At 33.3% G+C, this 17500-nt stretch overlaps 1 protein-coding gene across 2 annotated transcripts in view; it reads right to left on the reverse strand.

The window, feature by feature from the left end:
* LOC137622052 (probable metabolite transport protein CsbC) overlaps nucleotides 1-11772 on the reverse strand; it is a 31975-nt gene extending 20203 nt beyond the window's left edge. Inside the window, exon 1 of one of the 2 annotated variants that reach the window (XM_068352531.1) lies at nucleotides 11541-11772. The gene's annotated coding sequence lies outside the window, so the exon portion shown is untranslated. Of the gene's footprint in view, nucleotides 1-11536 lie in introns of both variants that reach the window. The other variant, XM_068352530.1, reaches the window with a different exon arrangement.
* Between the last annotated feature and the right edge of the window lie 5728 nt (nucleotides 11773-17500).

Genomic DNA, 17500 nt, shown 5'->3' on the forward strand with positions numbered 1-17500 from the left:
AAGGAGACAAGCATGTGTGAAGGAGACAAGTTTGGGTGAAGGTGTCAAATATCTAAAAAAAGAGAAGTATGGGAAAGACTCAAGTATGGGTGAAGGAGACAAGTTTGGGTGAAGGTGTCAAATATCTATGCAAAAGAGAAGTATGGGAAAGAGTCAAGTATAGGTGAAGGAGACAAGTATGGGTGAAGGAGACAAATCTGGGTGAAGGTGTCAAATATCTATGAAAAAGAGAAATATGGGAAACAGTCAAATATGGGTGAAGGAGACAAGTTTGGGTGAAGGTGTCAAATATCTATGAAAAAGAGAAGTATGGGAAAGAGTCAAGTATGGGTGAAAGAGACAAGTATTGGTGAAGGAAAGAATTTGGGTGAAGGTGTCAAATATCTATGAAAAAGAGAAGTATGGGAAAGAGTAAAGTATGGGTAAAGGAGACAAGTATGGGTGAAGGAGACCAATCTGGGTGAAGGTGTCAAATATCTATGAAAAAGAGAAGTATGGGAAAGAGTCAAGTATGGGTAAAGGAGACAAGTATGGGTGAAGGAGACAAATCTGGGTGAAAGTGTCAAATATCTATGAAAAAGAGAAGTATGGGAAACAGTCAAATATGGGTGAAGGAGGCAAGTTTGGGTGAAGGTGTCAAATATCTATGAAAAAGAGAAGTATGGGAAAGAGTCAAGTATGGGTGAAGGAGACAAGTATGGGTGAAGGAGACAAGTCTGGGTGAAGTTGTGAAATATCTATGAAAAAGAGAAGTATGGGAAAGAGTCAAGTATGACTGAATGAGACAAGTATGGGTGAAGGAGACAAGTCTGGGTGGTGTCAAATATCTATGAACAAGAGAAGTATGGGAAAGAGTCAAGTATGAGTGAAGGAGACAAGTATGGGTGAAGGAGACATGTATTGGTGAAGGGTGTGAAATATCTATGAAAAAAGAGAAGTAAGGGAAAGAGTTAAGTATGGGTGAAGGAGACAAGTCTGGGTGAAGGTGTCAAATATCTATGAAAAAAAGAAGTATGGGTGAAGGAGACAAGTATGGGTGAAGGTGTCAAATATCTATGAAAAAAAGAAGTATGGGTGAAGGAGACAAGTATGGGTGAAGGTGTCAAATATCTATGAAAAAAAGAAGTATGGGTAAAGGAGACAAGTCTGGGTGAAGGTGTCAAATATCTATGAAAAAAAGAAGTATGGGTGAAGGAGACAAGTATGGGTGAAGGAGACAAGTATGGGTGAAGGAGACAAGACTGGGTGAAGGTGTGAAGTATCTATGAAAAAGAGAAGTATGGGAAAGAGTCAAGTATGACTGAATGAGACAAGTATGGGTGAAGGAGACAAGTTTGGGTGAAGGTGTCAAATAACTATGAAAAAGAGAAGTATGGGAAAGAGTCAAGTATGAGTGAAGGAGACAAGTATGGGTGAAGGAGATAAGTTTGGGTGAATGTTTCAAATGTACTTGAAAGAGAGAAGTATGGGAAAGAATCATGTATGGGTGAAGGAGACAAGCATGTGTGAAGGAGACAAGTTTGGGTGAAGGTGTCAATATCTAAAAAAAGAGAAGTATGGGAAAGACTCAAGTATGGGTGAAGGAGACAAGTTTGGGTGAAGGTGTCAAATATCTATGCAAAAGAGAAGTATGGGAAAGAGTCAAGTATAGGTGAAGGAGACAAGTATGGGTGAAGGAGACAAATCTGGGTGAAGGTGTCAAATATCTATGAAAAAGAGAAGTATGGGAAACAGTCAAATATGGGTGAAGGAGACAAGTTTGGGTGAAGGTGTCAAATATCTATGAAAAAGAGAAGTATGGGAAAGAGTCAAGTATGGGTGAAGGAGACAAGTATTGGTGAAGGAAATAATTTGGGTGAAGGTGTCAAATATCTATGAAAAAAGAGAAGTATGGGAAAGAGTCAAGTATGGGTAAAGGAGACAAGTATGGGTGAAGGAGACAAATCTGGGTGAAGGTGTCAAATATCTATGAAAAAGAAAAGTATGGGAAAGAGTCAAGTGTGGGTAAAGGAGACAAGTATGGGTGAAGGAGACAAATCTGGGTGAAGGTGTCAAATATCTATGAAAAAGAGAAGTATGGGAAACAGTCAAATATGGGTGAAGGAGACAAGTTTGGGTGAAGGTGTCAAATATCTATGAAAAAGAGAAGTATGGGAAAGAGTCAAGTATGGGTGAAGGAGACAAGTATGGGTGAAGGAGACAAGTCTGGGTGAAGTTGTGAAATATCTATGAAAAAGAGAAGTATGGGAAAGAGTCAAGTATGACTGAATGAGACAAGTATGGGTGAAGGAGACAAGTCTGGGTGAAGGTGTCAAATATCTATGAACAAGAGAAGTATGGGAAAGAGTCAAGTATGACTGAATGAGACAAGTATGGGTGAAGGAGACAAGTCTGGGTGAAGGTTTCAAATATCTATGAACAAGAGAAGTATGGGAAAGAGTCAAGTATGGGTGAAGGAGACAAGTCTGGGTGAAGGTGTCAAATATCTATGAACAAGAGAAGTATGGGAAAGAGTCAAGTATGACTGAATGAGACAAGTATGGGTGAAGGAGACAAGTCTGGGTGAAGGTGTCAAATATCTATGAAAAAGAGAAGTATGGGAAAGAGTCAAGTATGGGTGAAGGAGACAAGTATGGGTGAAGGAGACAAGTCTGGGTGAAGTTGTGAAATATCTATGAAAAAGAGAAGTATGGGAAAGAGTCAAGTATGGGTGAAGGAGACAAGTATGGGTGAAGGAGACAAGTCTGGGTGAAGGAGACAAGTATGGGTGAAGGAGACAAGTCTGGGTGAAGGTGTCAAATATCTATGAAAAAGAGAAGTATGGGTGAAGGAGACAAGTATGGGTGAAGGAGACAAGTCTGGGTGAAGGTTTGAAATATCTATGAAAAAGAGAAGTATGGGAAAGAGTCAAGTATGGGTGAAGGAGACAAGTATGGGTGAAGGAGACAAGTCTGGGTGAAGGAGACAAGTATGGGTGAAGGAGACAAGTCTGGGTGAAGGTGTCAAATATCTATGAAAAAGAGAAGTATGGGTGAAGGAGACAAGTATGGGTGAAGGAGACAAGACTGGGTGAAGGTGTGAAGTATCTATGAAAAAGAGAAGTATGGGAAAGAGTCAAGTATGACTGAATGAGACAAGTATGGGGTGAAGGAGACAAGTTTGGGTGAAGGTGTCAAATATCTATGAAAAAGAGAAGTATGAGAAAGAGTCAAGTATGAGTGAAGGAGACAAGTATGGGTGAAGGAGACAAGTTTGGGTGAATGTTTCAAATGTATTTGAAAGAGAGAAGTATGGGAAAGAATCATGTATGGGTGAAGGAGACAAGCATGTGTGAAGGAGACCAGTTTGGGTGAAGGTGTCAAATATCTAAAAAAAAAAGAGAAGTATGGGAAAGACTCTAGTATGGGTGAAGGAGACAGTATGGGTGAAGGGTAACAAGTATGGGTGAAGGAAACATATATGGGTGAAGTTGACAAGTATGGATGAAAAAGACAAGTTCGGGTGAAGGTGTCAAGTATGGGTGAAAGTCACAAGAATGGGGAAAGAGTCAAGTATGAGTGAAAGTGTCAAATATGGATGAAGGAGACAAAGAAGGGTAAAGTAGACAAACATTGGTTATAGAGACTAGTATGGGTGAAGGAGCCAAATATGGGTGAAGAAGAAGATCAAAGGCAAAGTAGACAAGCATTGGTGAAAGAGACTAGTATGGGTGAAGGAGCCAAATATAGTGAAGGAGATAAGTATGGGTGAAAGTGTCCAGTATGGGTGGGGATAAACATTGGCAACATAGACAAGCATGGGTGAAGGAGAAAAGCATGGGAGAAGGAGGCAATATGGGTGAAAGAGTCAATTATTTGTGAAAGGAACAAGTATGAGCAAATGATACAAATATGGGTGAATGAGACATGTACGGGTGAAGACAAATGTGGGTGAAAAATGTCAAGTTTGGGTAAAGAAGACAACTGGGGGTTAAGGAGACAAATATGGGTGAAGCAGACAAGCATAGACAAAGAACACAAGCTTGGGTGAAAGAGTCAAGTATGGGTGAAGAAGACAAGTATAAACGAGTAGTCGCTATGTATATATAAAAATGTATAGCTGTTATGACAAATGAAATGGAAAAGCTAAAGAAAAATGTGGAAATGAAAGAAGCACAAAGCCGGGTTTACAAAGGGGAGAGTAGATGATAACTTATTCATTCTTACAATATTGTGTTCGAGCAATTTACAAAAGAAAGTCAAACTGTAATTTCAATAGACTTTAAAATGTATACGACTGTATTTAAAAAAAAAAAAAAGAATTCATGAAAGAATATAGAATACATCCAAATGTAATAAATGTTATAAAAAAGTATACGAAGGAGACAGAAAGAAAATCAGCATAGGATATGAACTAAAAAAGTGAGTTTGACGTAATAAGCCGGACAAAGGGATAAAGTAATGATACACAGAGTCAACTACATTATTCAAATTAATTGCATACCGATTAATTATCGAATTAGAAATAAAAGGAAAATATTTTAGAAATGAATAATAAATATTTTGGCACCGTTTTTGCAGACGATGTCTGTTAATAGCAAAAAAAAAAAGAATATATATATATATATATATATATATATATATATATATATATATATATATATATATATATATATACATATATATACATATATATATATAGAGAGAGAGTGAGAGAGAGAGAGAGAGAGAGAGAGAGAGAGGAGAGAGAGAGAGAGAGAGAGAGAGGAGAGAGAGAGAGAGAGAGAGAGAGAAGGGGCGAAAAGAAACATAAGAATATTAATAGATGTATGTAAGGAATGTGGTTTAGAAATAAAAAAGTCATATACAAACATATAATATGAAAGAAAAACCGGAAGAGATAGAGAGTATAATAGTAACAGAAAACATGAAATATCAAGGAATAGAAATATGTAGGGAAAAAAGAAGAAAATAATGGAAAAAAAAAAAAAACAGAAAATCTCTCAAATTTAACTTACACTGTCATAACAAAAAGCCGCTATGAATAATGCTTAGGAAAACGTACTGGAAATATTTGGCCTATCCAGGAATACTATATGGAACAGCAGTAATAAATACCTCAAAGAATGAAATCAAAAGTCTAGCATACAACAAAATGCAAATGGAGTACTGTATACAGAAAAATTTTAGAGCCAACACCATACGTAACAGTACCTAAATTTACTATCCGGGGAGTGATAAGAATGTCAGAAATGAAGACTATGATAGCAGAGGTTTGGTGGAAGAGGATACCTTTGTTAGAAGGCATATCAGGCAACCGACCCCTTAATGTAAGGATAGAGGTGGGGACTAAGATGATAGCAGGAAGAAGAATAAGGATTGTGAAAGATATAGAAAAGGAAATGAATATGTTAAAGAAAATTTTGGAAGAAATCAAAGATGAAAGATGGAGAACAGGAATGGAAGAGGTCAAGGACAAGATTAAAGTAAATTAAAGAGATAAAAGAATAATAAAGTAGTTTAGATATATGTGTAGGCCTACAAGAAAAAAAAATCAAGTAGAAGAAATGTTTTATGATAACAAAAAGACTCAAATATGTACAGGCAGAAATAAATGTTTCATATTAAATAATAAAAAAGGACATACAAGGAGAGGAAGATAGAAGAAAAATTAAAGAAATGTAGCGGTCATACGAAGAGGAAATGAAGAATAGGAAATAATCTATTTATAGATGAAGGATCTGTTTTCCTATTATTTAATATAATCGTTCCATGTTGTTCCTGTTTTTCTAACTATTATTATTTATTTCTCGGGTTCACATCTCTACTGTAAGTTATAGACTATTTTCTTATATATATATATATATATATATATATATATATATATATATATATATATATATATATATATATATAGATAGATAGATAGATAGATAGATAGATAGATATAAATATATATATGCAGAAGAACCACAGGGAAAATGAAAATACAGAATATACACTTGAGTCCTGACTAGTTTCGTGATACTTCCTCAGAGGACTGATTTATTGAGAGAGGTTTCTTACAATTTATAGGGAAAGCAAAAGTACGAACATACATATAGAGATTTAGAGAACAATGACACTCCCTTATTCACAAAAGTACCTATTGATGACATGTTGGAATTTTTATCTGAAACATTGGATAATAGACAATTGAATCTACCATTCTCCATACACACTTTAATAGAATTAATTAAATTATGTATAAAAGATTGTAAATTTGAATTCAATGGGAGATTTTATGCACAAACTTTTGGTATGGCTATGGGAAACCCTTTATCCCCAGTATTGAGCAATCTATATATGGAATTTTTTGAAAGCAGAATCGTAAATAACATCATACCTAATAATGTAAAATGGTTTCGATATATTGACGACATAATATGTGTGTGGCCAGGAAATGAAAATTTAGATAACTTTCTTCTTAGATTGAATAGTTTGGTACCATCAATAAATTTCACTATGGAGCTGGAGAATAATTGTACCCTACCTTTTTTGGACTGTCGCATACATAGATGTAATAATAGTCTCAAGTTCAGTGTATACAGAAAGCCAACGAATACCTCGGCATATGTCCATTATTACTCAAACCAAGGCAACAAAGTTAAGAAATCTGTATTTACTTCTATGTTTTTAAGAGCATTCCGAGTCTGCAGCCCTGAATATATTGATGACGAAATAAATGGTATTAGAGCAATAGGTAAAAAACTAAAGTATCCTGAAATTGTGTTAGATGATGCCCTAAGAACAGCAAAAAAGACTTTTTTCGGTAATGATAACAGAAAAAACTATAACACACAAAATTTACTTGTACTACCTTATTGTGATTCATTTAAAGAAATTCTCCAACTGTTAAAAATCTTCAATGTAAATGTAGCATTTAAGAGTAAAAATACAATAAAAACAGCCTTAATAAAGAATTCTCCTGACATTACCAAGGGATGTGTATATCGTATTCCATGCAATGCTTGTGAAAAATACTATATTGGTCAAACTGGTAAAGCCCTAGAAAAGAGAATTGAACAACATAAGAAAAGTGTCAGGTATGCTCAAGATAATAATGCACTCTTTGCCCACGTTAGAGATAAAAATCACCCTATTAATTGGTCAGGTGCAAAGAAATTGGTTCATTCAAATAACTTAGTAGAAAGAAACATCATAGAGTCCAGTTTCATAAAAGAAACCTTTGAAAACAACTTGAATATTGGTCATGGAATGTATAAACTCGACGCCTTTATATGTAAAGAGATTTGTAAGCTATATAAAAAAACATTAACCACTTAATGTAGAATTGAATGTATTGTGAATAATTAACGTCGGTGTGAAATTAATATTTAGACCTAAGCTACCATTCATTAAAGGAAACAATTATTTTATATAGTATGCATAAGTATATTGGCACTATATAGTGTTATGCTAGATATAAGTATTGATATATACATGATTATATGTTTATGATATTAATGTTGTATACATATAAATGTATATATGCATAAGTATGTATGTGTATATATGTATATATGTATATATGTATGTGTATGTATATGTATGTGTATGTTTAAGTATTTATGTATATGTATATGTATTTGTATCTGTATGTATGTATATATATATATATATATGTATATGTGTATGTGTATGTATATGTATATGTATATGTGTATATATGTATATATATATATATATATATATATATATATATATATATATATATATATATGTATATGTATATATATATGTATATATATTTGTATGTTTGTGTATGTTTTGCTTATGTATTTATATAGATAAGGCTACCACATTGACATATAAATAACTGTAATGAAAGTAAAATAAGAAGAAAACAAGAATATACCCGCCACTAGAAATGACCCTTTTTAGCGGGTGTCTAACGAGCTTGCGGACTCCTCCTACTCACACCTGAGTCAAGCCCAGGTAGCAGGTAAGGGAGTGTCATTGTTCTCTAAATCTCTATATGTATGTTCGTACTTTTGCTTTCCCTATAAATTGTAAGAAACCTCTCTCAATAAATCAGTCCTCTGAGGAAGTATCACGAAACTAGTCAGCACTCAAGTGTATATTCTGTATTTTCATTTTCCCTGTGGTTCTTCTGCATCTGAGCATCACGTTTTCCTGTGATTTTTACGCGCAAATATATATATATATATATATATATATATATATATATATATATATATATATATATATATATATATATATATATGTGTGTGTGTGTGTGTGTGTGTGTGTGTGTGTGTATAGTGTGTGCATGTATGCGTGTGTGTAGCAAACGGGTCTAAATCTAGTATGAACGATAGGACGTGTAATTCAGTAGGTAAATGTTGTATTTTACGTTAAATTTCCTGCAGCTGTATTTCAATTTTATGCACTTTCATTATTAAATCCAATTAATTTCGTCTATCTAAATCCCTCTGTTTGAAAAAGTAAATATTTCACATATCCCAATTACAAAATCAAATATAAAAAGCCAGTGTTTTAAATGTTCAAAACAACGAAGCCACTAAACTAGCGAATAGAACACAACCAAATCCAGTGAATTTAACACAACCAAATCCGGTGAATTAAACACAACCAAATTCAGTGAATTGAACACAACCAAATAAACCGTTGATATTCTAGTGCAGATGCTTCCTCACCCACTTTAACAATCTATCTACTCCTCTATCCAGCCATAAAGGCCCCATTATTCTATCAAGGAGAAAAGAATAAAAAAAAAAAAAGACACAGGAAGTACTCGACACATCTCTCGCAGGCAACACTTTTGTTTCATTCTGGTGTAACTCGATAGACTCACACGAGCTGGTTAGCAGACCAGAAAAAATGGGTCTACACAGTGGGTTCACCTGTCTAATCATTATTTAATGGAGAGAGAGAGAGAGAGAGAGAGAGAGAGAGAGAGAGAGAGAGAGAGAGAGAGAGAGAGATTATAATGTGCAGTGAATTTAATTCCATAATATTAACGTTTTACTGCATCAGATCCGCAATTGTCCTTAATTTTATTCTTAGACTTTTCCAGTTATATTTTTCCCATTTGTTTTCGTTTTTATCATATTATCCGTAATTATTCTCATCATTCCTTGCCCATAACCATCATCTAACTTCCCTAATGGTGACACTAAGACTAAATTCGGTCTATGGCAAACTGCTTAACTCCTCTCTCTCTCTCTCTCTCTCTCTCTCTCTCTCTCTCTCTCTCTCTCTCTCTCTCTCTCTATATATATATATATATATATATATATATACATATATATATATATATATATATATATATATATATATATATATATATATATATATATTATTGTTATTACTACTACTATTATTATTATTATTACTAGCTAAGCTTCAACCCTAGTAGGAAAAGCAAAATGCTAAAAGCCCAAGGGCTTATATATATATATATATATATATATATATATATATATATATATATATATATATATATATATATATATATATATATATATATATATATTCAAATAAGCCATATATATTTTTGATACATTAATGTCTGGATTCTCTTAACAACCTCGGGATCAGAGCCCCAGGCGAAATCACACAAAGACAAGAGCTTGGCTCCGGCCGGGAATCGAATCCAGACATTAATGTATCAAAAATATATATGGCTTATTTGAATATGAAAAACACGTAAAAATTTGCAAAATTTATCATATATATATATATATATATATATATATATATATATATATATATATATATATATATATATATATATATATATACGGTATATATGTATATATATATATATATATATATATATATATATATATATATATATATATATATATATATATATTCATTAATATATATATATATACATATATATATATATATATATATATATATATATATATATATATATATATATCAGCGAAGGAAAAGTAAAATATAAAGGAGTCAGGCCTGACAACTCTCGAAATAAAAAGGACTATGAACCAGATATGTGGTTTAAGGTTCAAGATGACAAAGAATCATTATAATTGGCAGTGAATGTTTAAAATCTCCACATAACCTGTCAGATCACATTGACATGAAACTTACTAATGGATGGGCTTAGGTCTATCTGCGTTTTGTCAACCATTTCTAAAGAGTTGTGGTAGTCTTCTAATGTAGCATGAGCCATTGGCGGTTTTACCCAGGTCCTAGATTAGGTGAAGAGGGGACTGGGTAAAGGCAATGAGTCGCTACCATATCAAGCAGTTATTATTGTATTAAATGCATTTTTTTAGCCCAAAAACGAAAAAAAATGTAAGAAAATGGCAGTAGGTTAAGAAGTAATCAGTCTAAACAATGTGTAATTTTATATTACATCATAACAAACTTATCTTGATGTTACTCCATCTCGAATAAAAACAAAACAAAGAACAGATTACGGCAACACTGCTTTCATTAATAATTAGCGTTGGCAACTCGAATAATCTGGATTAAAAATGCATGTCACATTTATACAAGATCTTCTAAGGGTTAATCGACATCAAATAAAGAATGTTTCTTTCGAGTGAATTAAATATCATCTGTTATGCAACTTCCAAAGTGGAATAATTCGTTGTAATTGTATCTTACTTCGTCTTTCTGCATATATATATATATATATATATATATATATATATATATATATAGAGAGAGAGAGAGAGAGAGAGAGAGAGAGAGAGAGAGAGAGAGAGAGAGAGAGAGAGAGAGAGAGAGAGAGAGTGTTGATCAACTGTTATTTAATCATATACTCAATATATATATATATATATATATATATATATATATATATATATATATATATATATATATATATATATATATGTGTGTGTGTGTGTGTGTGTGCGTGTGTGTGTGTGTGTGTGTGTATTGAGTATGATTAAATAATACTCAATTAACTCGTATCTTTTATCACTATATATATATATATATATATATATATATATATATATATATATATATATATATATATATATATATATAGTGATAAAAGATAAGAGTTTATTGAGTATTACTTAATCTTATACTCAATATATATATATATATATATATATATATATATATATATATATATATATATATATATATATATATATATATATATATATATATATATATATATATATAAGCACTCGCACTCGTGTGCGTTCATTAGTATCAACACAATATCATCACTCTTTCTTCGAATTACACAATATAAATCTCTTTTACACACACAGTATACAGTATATCCTGGGTACCATCACCTTGCAGAACACCAGAGCGGGTTTAGACAACACCTTTGCCCCAGTTCCGACGTCTAGTAAAAACTTGAACACTTATTACCGAAACCATAAGTAACCTTGAAACAAACGCATAACTTAGAATAGAGAAGCAAGGTTACACTAGGACACCCTAATTAAGAAAAGGAAGTAATGAAAATGTGGTTAATCACACATCCTACCACAAGGGACGTAGAACAGAAATAATTCTCCCGGTCTGCCAGATTGAGTTGAGCAACTTACCTACCTTCCCCCTTTCCAGGTTACGGTAAAAAAAAATATATTCGTTTCTTTTCGGTGTCACTGTTCGCAAGATGTCCCGCAGATATTCTGCTTTCCACTTTTATCTAAAGAAGAAATGGTAGGCGCGAATGGCGAATTGTCAGTGGCCTAAAGGGGTTACCGTGAACGCAAATCGTACGGTTGGCCTAGCAGACCGTGGCCTTGTATACAACTGCAGACAGAACACAGCAGTGAACCCGATGTGGATGAAACTCTCTCTCTCTCTCTCTCTCTCTCTCTCTCTCTCTCTCTCTCTCTCTCTCTCTCTCTCTCTCTCATCAAGTTGAGCAACTACAGTTGCCTACGAATTTCATCTCTTTTATTTATCAACATTTATCTTTCTCTATACAGGTTAGGTCTAATTAAGGCTGAGAGGGGTCTTTATCAAATAACTATTTTTTCATATTCTAAGTACTTGGAAATGTTATTAACGGGTTCAATAATAGATCAAAATTGATGGGGTTGGTACGTTGAAGTTCCCACACCACGATGCAACATAACAGAGAACACTGTGGGCCACAAAATTCCGTTATTTATTCCCGGAAGACTTCATTTCTATCTAATATTTTGACCATTATGTCACTGGTATCGTGAAATGTATTATAAGAAGAAGAACTGGCATGCACCATTGCACCCGTCAATTTCGGAGCAAGTTGCAACGATACATTAACACGACTTGGCAGCATTATAGAGAGTCCTTTAAAGCAATAAGATATACTGATATTTATCTGATAGGATACATTACTGTCAATTACCGTGAATTCAGCATTTGCTAAATTTATAAAGAAAAAAAAGGTATTGAATTTGAATAATGCATAATTTCTTGCACTGTAAGCCTAGGCCTAGGCCTACAGCAATTTTCATATTCAGATGATTAATAGACTATATTTACATAATTTTTGTATATCAGTTAGATTTTGTCTTTAATGTTTGTCGTTTTAGGCCAGATGAATTTACCCTATTTTCTTAATTAGTCGTAGAGTTTTCTTGCTTGAGGGTAAATTCGAGCACACTATTCTTTCTTAAATCTCATCCTCTTGTTTTTTATATTTTTTCATTGTTTACATATATATATATATATATATATATATATATATATATATATATATATATATATATATATATATATATATATTTATATATATATATATATATATATATATATATATATATATATATATATATATATATATGAGATTATTTTTAACGTTGTTACTGCTCTTAGAATGTTTTATTCTAGTTATCCATTACTTTTCTTGTAGTTTATTCATTTCCTTATTTTTTTCCTCATTGAGCTATTTTCCCTGTTGGAGCCCTTGGGCTTATAACCTCCGCTTTTTCCAACAAGGATTGTAGAGCTAATAATAATAATAATAATAATAATAATAATAATAATAATACTTTGATTCCTGATTTTCGCTTTACTTGTTTCCGAGGAGAATTCTGTTTCGGACTATTTCAACTGTATCCAAATTAGCTATGCTATCCTATATTCGTGTAAGCAAGATTTTAAAAATGAAATTAAAACTTTGATTTTGAAATGTATGGGAATCATTTCGACAAGGTAGTAAAAGTGGTTCTTATATTGGAAATGAAGGACATACCTTATGCTTTTCTACAAGGTTCATTATTATTATTATTATTATTATTAAGCAATAACCTTATCTGGAAAAGTAGGATGCTATAAGCCCAAGGGCTCTAACCAGGAGAATAGCCCAGTGAGGAAAGGAAATAAGGAAACAGCTAGAAAAGTTTACCTGAGTGTACCCTCAAGCAAGAGAACTCTAACCCAAGACAGTGAAAGACCATTTGCTAAGCTACAACCCTAATTGGATGTCATAAGCCCAGGGGCTCCAACAGGGAAAATAGCTCAGTGAGGTAAGTAAACAAAGAAAAAGAAAATATTTTAAGAAGAACAACGAGATTAGAATAAATATCGCCTATATAAACTATAAAAAAAAACTAAGAAAATAAGAGGAAAAGAAATAAGATAGAATATTGTGCCCGAGTGTACCCTCAAGCAAGAGAACTCTATTCGGTGTATGTGTAGGCAAAGACAAAATGAGCCGTAGCCAGAGAGACGGATCCAATGTAGTACTGTCTGGCCAGTCAAAGGACTAGCGGTGATATCTCAACGGAAGCTTATATTGGAGATGAAGGGAATATGCTTATCCGTGGTTTCAGAAAAGTACATTAGTAATGAAACAGATCCTCCACTGCAATGAAAACAGCGCAAAGACGAAACATGACCTTGACACACCGATGACAATGGCCGGGGAAAGAAATGCCACGGGAGATACACAGGAGACTGTCAAGGTGAAACCAATTACTTGAGAGATTTCACGAGTCCTATAACTATGAAGCGTGAAGTAAGAAATGATAAATGATGAAGTATTGACGAAATCTAACCGAGGCCCTTGTCGTCAATAGACGTCAGTAGATGATGATGATAATGATGATAATTATTCACCGTGAATATAGCGAATGAAATCTTTAGACCGATTCCAAATGCACAGGACTACTTTGCTTTATAGAATATTTATCAAACACTCTTCCTAGGTCTAATTACTATTCTCCTACTGTATATACCATACAAGTACCTTGGTCACGTTCATCCTTTCTTTATTCATCAGGACTTTAGTGGTAGGCTACTGTATTATAGTGTCAAGAAAAATATGTGGTTTGCTCGTAAAGTTTATCAATATGGAAAGTTCAATTTGATTGAGCAGAGATCAGTATTCTTCGGTTGTTGATTGAAGATCAATTATCATGTGTCAATTGATGGGAAAGACAGAAACTACATTGTACGAATTGGTAACATTTTCAATCATATGAAATATTAAGCAGATGGATACCCCAGGGAAGTGTACTATGCCATATTTTTGTATCTGTTATTATTATTATTATTATTATTATTATTATTATTATTATTATTATTATTAGCTAAGCTAAGCTACAACTCTAATTGTCACTGTTCTTAGAATATCTTATTTAAATTACATCTTTTTGTTTATATATTTCTTTATTTCCTTTCCTCGCTGGGATATTTTTCCCTGTTGGATCCCATAGGATTATAGCATCATGCTTTTTCACAACAACAACAACAACAATAATAATAATAATAATAATAATAATAATAATAATAATAATAATAATAATAATAATAATAATAATAATAAAAGCATAATGCTATAAGCTCAAGGGCTCCAACAAGGAAAATAGCCCAGTGAGGAAAAGAAATAAGGAAACAGATAGAATAGTGCACCTGAGTGTACCTTCAAGAAGAGAACTCTAATCCAAGACAGTGGAAGGCCATGGTACAGAGGCTATGTCACTACCCAAGACTAGAGAACAATAGTTTGATTTTGGAGTGTCCTTTTAGAAGAGCTGCTTACCACAGCTAAAGAGTCTCCTCCACTATTACCAAGAGGAAAGTAGCTACAGAACAATTATAGTGCAGTAGTTAACCTCTTGAGTTATCTTAGTGGTCTCAGGTGTATGAGGAAAGAGGAGAATGTGTAAAGAATAGGCTAGACTATTTGGTGTATGTTTATGCAAATGAAATATTAGCCGTAACCAGAGAAGAATCCAATGTAGTGTAGTACTTGTAGGTCCTGCAGTGGCACAGGGCTTTCCTGTTGGTTACGGGATCAGGAAAACAAGCCCGTAAAGTATGTAATATATTAGTATTAACCGAAATGTTTTTTTTTTTTTTTTTAACTATATGGAAAGCTCAACTGCTGATTGTAGTGGCCGGTGTGTTAACGTCCTTGACTGGTGAACGCCAAGACTGAGAGTTCCAGTCCCGCTCAAACTCGTTAGTTTCTTTAGTCGCTACAACCTCACCATCCTTGTGAACTAAGGATGGGGTGTTTGGGGAAGCCTGTAGGTCAGCCATTGCCTGGTCCTCCTTGGTCCTAGCTTGGGTGGAGATGGGCTTGGGCGCTGATCATATGTGTATATGGTCAGTCTCTAGGGCATTGTCCTGCTTGATAGAGCAATGTCACTGGCCCTTGCCTCTGCCATTCATGCGCGGCCTTTAAACCTTTAAGTTAGCCAGTAAATTCCAGGCTTGAATTATTATTATTATTATTATTATTATTATTATTATTATTATTATTATTATTATTATTATTATTATCCAACTGCAAACTCTTACTCCGAGCTAACCTATAAAGATAACTTGTAAATCCAGCATCAACTGACCAGAAGCGAAGAAAGAGAAAACAAAACAATTATAATAAAGCAAATACTGATAAATCGTCAAGTGACGTAGACCTACATGTAGGCCTATGCATAAAGAGGAGCACACCTCAGCACAAACATGGCGAGAGGGGGGATAGTACAGTAGGCCTACATCGGAATGGTCTCTTGCTAGATAAAACTTATCCACGGTTTCACAGTAAAGATTAAAATTCACAATTATGGTTTAGTAGTACCAGAAACCCTTTGAGATACTAGTGCTAGAGGGTTATTGGGTCCTTTGACTAGCCAGATAGTAGTCATTTTCCTTTGCCTACACATACACTGAATAGTCTGGCCTATATTTTACACAGTCTACTCTTTTCATATACACTTGCAAACTCTAAAATAACCTACAAATTCTTCTTCACTCAGGGGTTAACTACTGCAATGTAATTGTTCAGTGGCTACTCTCCACTTGGTAAGGGTCGAAGAGAGACTTTAGCTATGGCAAGCAGTTCTTCTAAGAGAAGGACACTCCAAAATCAAACCATTGTTCTCTAGTCTTGGGTAGTGTCCTAGTCTTCCACCGTCTTGAGGTAGAGTTCTCTTGCTTGAGGGTACAATCAGACACACTTCTATGTTTCCTTATTTCTTTTCCTCACTGGGCTATTTCCCCGTTGGAGCCCTTGGGCTTATGGCATCCTGCTTTTCCTAATAAGGTTGTTGCTTAGCAAATAATAATAATAATAATAATAATAATAATAATAATAACACCGATGAAGAAGACTTTTCCACAGTTTAAAAAAAAAAGTAAGACTTTCCAGTGATAAGAAATTAAGTCTTTCAATGTAATACCACCGATGAATAAGACTTTTCCACAGTTTTAAGAAAAATAAGACTTTCCCAGTATTAAGAGAGTCAAGTTTTTCAAAGTTTCAAAAAGTAAGACTTTCAAGTTTTAAGAAAAGTAAGACTATCTCACAATTTTAAGAAAAGACTATATTACAGTTTTAAGAAAACCAAGGCTTCTAGAGTTTCAAGAAAAATAAGGCTATTTCCGTTTCAAGAAAAGTGAGACTATTTCAGTTTCAAGAAAAGTAAGACTATATCAATTTCAAGAAAAGTAAGACTATTTTAAAGTTTCAAGAAAAGTAAGACTATTTCAGTTTCAAGAAAAGTAAGACTTATTTCAAGGAAAGTAAGACTATTTCAAAGTTTCAAAAAAAGTAAGACTATTACAGTTTCACGGAAAGTAAAACTATTTCAGTTTCAAGAAAAGTAAGACTTTCAGTTTCAAGAAAAGTAAGACTATTATTTCAAGGAAAGTAAGACTATTTCAGTTTCAAGAAAAGTAAGACTATTTCAGTTTCAAGGAAAGTAAGACTATTTCAGAGTTTTAAGAAAAGTGAGATTATTTCAATTTAAAAAAGTAAGACTTTCCCAGTTTCAAGAGAAGTAAGACTATTTCAGAGCTTCAAGAATAATAAAAAGTACTTCACAGATTTACAAAGAGTAACACTTTTGCCGTTTCAAGACCAGGAAGACTATGTTACAGTTTTCAAAAAAGTAAGACTTACAGTTTCAAGAAAATTAGACCATTTAACATTTATAAAAAGTAAAACTGTTTCACAATTTAAAAGTAAAATGGAGATTAATCATATTTCATAGTCTTCCATGGACAAAATTAAAATAAACAATGAATAAAATTATTATTAATTGTATCAGGCTATACGACTAGCC

This window comes from Palaemon carinicauda, chromosome 28 (genome assembly GCF_036898095.1).
Source record: "Palaemon carinicauda isolate YSFRI2023 chromosome 28, ASM3689809v2, whole genome shotgun sequence".
Lineage (NCBI taxonomy): Eukaryota > Metazoa > Arthropoda > Malacostraca > Decapoda > Palaemonidae > Palaemon > Palaemon carinicauda.